The sequence below is a fragment of the Canis aureus genome, chromosome X, assembly GCF_053574225.1.
Source record: "Canis aureus isolate CA01 chromosome X, VMU_Caureus_v.1.0, whole genome shotgun sequence".
NCBI classification, from domain to species: Eukaryota; Metazoa; Chordata; class Mammalia; order Carnivora; family Canidae; genus Canis; species Canis aureus.
In genome coordinates, this window is record NC_135649.1 from 56,302,206 (window position 1) to 56,305,920 (window position 3,715).

At 44.0% G+C, this 3,715-nt stretch overlaps 1 pseudogene; it reads left to right on the forward strand.

Moving 5' to 3' along the window:
* The first annotated feature begins 275 nt into the window (after positions 1-275).
* LOC144307599 (glyceraldehyde-3-phosphate dehydrogenase pseudogene) lies at positions 276-1,456 on the forward strand (annotated as a pseudogene).
* The last annotated feature ends 2,259 nt before the right edge of the window (positions 1,457-3,715 follow it).

Genomic DNA, 3,715 nt, shown 5'->3' on the forward strand with positions numbered 1-3,715 from the left:
TTTAAGAAATATGGCTATCACTGAAAAGGGCTATTTCAAATTTATCAAATTGAAGATGACACAAAGAAATGGCAAAACACTTCATGCTAGCTCATGAATTGAAAGAAAAATGTTAAAATGGTTGTACTACCCAGCTAGGGCAGAGTTAATATAGCAGAATGATGTAAGAAACAAAGGCAGAGGTAAATGTAGATGAAATTAAATGTCCTTATAACCAGTAGCCCATTGAAAAATAATTTAGATCTCTGCTCCTCCCCATTCGACAGACAGCCGCATCTTCTGGTGCAGTGCCAGCCTCGTCCCCGAGACATGATGGTGAAGGTCGGAGTGAATGGATTTGGCCGTATTGGGCGCCTGGTCACCAGGGATGCTTTTAACTCTGGCAAAGTGGATATTGTCGCCATCAATGACCCCTTCATTGATCTCAACTACATGGTGTACATGTTCCAGTATGATTCTACCACAGCAAATTCCACCGCACAGTCAAGGCTGAGAATGGGAAACTTGTCATCAACGGGAAGTCCATCTCCATCTTCCAGGAGCGAGATCCCGCCAACATCAAATAGGGTGATGCTGGTGCTGAGTATGTTGTGGAGTCCACTGGGGTCTTCACCACCATGGAGAAGGCTGGGGCTCACTTGAAGGGTGGGGCCAAGAGGGTCATCTTCTCTGCTCCTTCTGCTGATGCCCCCATGTTTGTGATGGGCGTGAACCACGAGAAGTATGACAACTCCCTCAAGATTGTCAGCAATGCCTCCTGCACCACCAACTACTTGGCTCCTCTAGCCAAAGTCATCCATGACCACTTTGCATCGTGGAGGGCCTCATGACCACCGTCCATGTCATCACTGCCACCCAGAAGACCGTGGACGGCCCCTCTGGGAAGCTGTGGCATGCCGGACGAGGGGCTGCCCAGAACATCATCCCTGCTTCCACTGGCACTGCCAAGGCTGTGGGTAAGGTTATCCCTGAGCTGAATGGGAAGCTCACTGGCATGGCCTTCCGTGTCCCCACCTCCAATGTGTCAGTTGTGGATCTGACTTGCTGCCTGGAGAAAGCTGCCAAATATGACGACATCAAGAAGGTAGTGAAGCAGGCATCAGAGGGCCCCCTCAAGGGCATCCTGGGCTACACTTAGGACCTGGTTGTCTCCTGTGACTTCAACAGTGACACCCACTCTTCCACCTTCGACACCGGGGCTGGCATTGCCCTCAATGACCACTTTGTCAAGTTCATTTTCTGGTATGAATTCGGCTACAGCAACCAGGTGGTGGACCTTATGGTCCACATGGCCTCCAAGGAGTAAGAGCCTCCTGGACCACCAGCCCCAGCAAGAACAAGAGGAAGAGAGAGGCCCTCAGCTGCTGGGGAGTCCCTGCCCCAACTTAATCCCCCAACACACTGAGAATCTCCTGACCTCCAATTTACATCCTAGACCCAGAGGGAGGGGAGGGGCTTGGGGAGCCCTACCTTGTCATGTACTATTAATAAAGTATACTGTACCCCCCCCCCCAAAAAAAAGAAAAAGAATTGAGATAGGCAGATTATAACACTACTCCAGGATCCTGAGTCTTCTTTAACATATGAAAGTCTTTTTGGAACTTCCTTTTATCTTTACTTCCTCCAACCCCAAAGTATATATAATCAGTCATCCCTCACAATCCTAGGCAGCAGGAAGCAGAAGGCAGCAGTGGCAACAGCTCTTTCTGCCCACAGGTCCTGATTCCATGCTTTAATAAAAAAAAAAAAAAGTTTGCACTGAAGACATCTTGAGATTTTTTTCTTGGCCATCGGCTCCAAATCCTAACACTCCTCCAAAAAAAAATCTACATTAGGAGTTGTAGCGGTTCTTGGCCTTGCCTCCTCCTTCCAACACAGCTATATCAATATCCAGCTATTTTGAACAAATAGGAATATGATCTGAGGATTAAGAAAAAATCTGCATAGTTGGAGGAAGAGAACATGGCAGACTGCAAATAACTTGACTATTGCTTTTTCTTTGTTTGCTACAATAGATTTCAGCCTGTGTATGAATGAGTCTTGTCCAGATATTTTGTCCTTAGAGAGGCAAAATATGTTCTTGTGCAGACAACCGATAACCTGGTTTTAGCTTTGTTCTATGCATCACAATAAACTCTATCCTCTGTGCAAGTACCATGTGGCTTCTTTTTTGGAACCAGATAGTGCTTGGTGCACCATGAGACTCTCCTCCAGGGAAGAGGAGTGGTGACAGTGGGAGACAGTGGGTGAGAGCAGAGCAGGTAGAGACTGCAAAATAAGCCCCAGTAAGGAAATCCCTGAGGTCATACAGGGAAAGATCACTTTCCTTCCCAGAGGATATTTGGAAAGCATATTTTGCCTCTTCAAGGACAAAAAGACAGCTGGGAACCATTGAGCAGTGCTCAACAGTGGGTTCAGAGGTGTGCACAAAGGGCAGAAAACCTCTTAGCAACGTTTTGCTGTGAGCTAAAATAAGCTTAAACTTAAACCTCTATGCATGCAGAGGCACTGCTTTTCTGTAATATAACTGAGCAGAGAGCGGAGACACAGGCAGAAGTCTTAGTCTCCTACTCTGTTCTCTCCCAGGAAAGCAGTCACCCACAAGCCAGAATCTATTGTAGCAGACAGCAAAAAATAATAGGCAGGTTGTCTGCAGTCTACCTGTGTCTCTGATCTCTGCTCAGTTCTGCCCCCAGAAAACACTAGACTATCCCCTACTGTAAAAATAAAAAACTAAAATCTAGCAAGGCCAAAATTAAAAATGTTATTACTGATATGCAGTCCCAAGTGGAATTCATAAAAACAAAAATAAATGAAGCAGAAGAGTGAATCAGTGATATAGAATATAAAATGATGGAAAATAAGGGAACTGAAAGGAGAGGGAAAATAATGTTAGATTATGAAAGGATACTTAGAGAATTTCAACAATCCATTAAGTGAAATAATATCCCCATTTTAAGGGTCCCAGAAGATGAGGAACAGAAGAAAGGGACAGGAAGTTTATTTGAAGAAATTGTAGCTGAGAACTTCCCTAATATGAGGAAATAAATAGGCATTCAAGTCCAAAAGGCACAGATAACACTCCTCAAAATCAACAAAAATAGGTCAATACCTCGACATAGTATAGTGAAGCTTTCAAATTTCAAAGATACAGAGAAAATGCTGAAAACAGCTCCAGACAAGAGGTCCTTAACCTACAATGGTAGACACATAAGGTTGGCAGAAGACCTGTCCACAGAGACCTGGCAGGCCAGAAAGGACTGGCTTGACATATTCAAGGTGCTAAAACAGAAAAACATGCAGCCAAGTACCTAATTTAGCAAGGCTGTCATTCAGAATAGAAAGAGAGAGTTTCTGGGGCAAACAAAAACAAAAGGAATTCATGAACACTAAACCAGGCTTGTGAGAAATATTAAAGGGAATCCTTTGAGCAGAGAAACAACCCAAAAGTAACAAGGACTGGGAAGGAACAAAGATAATCTACAGGAACAGTGACTTTAGAGATAATACATTGGCACCAAATTAATATCTTTCAATAATTACTCTGAATGTAAAAGAACTAAATGTTCCAATCAGAAGACATAAAGTACCAGAATGGATGAATAAAAAAATAGGACACATGGATATGCTGCTTACAAGAGACTGATTTTAGACCATAAAACACCTCCAGACTGAAAGTTTGGGGGTGGAGAACCATTTATCATGCTAATGGACA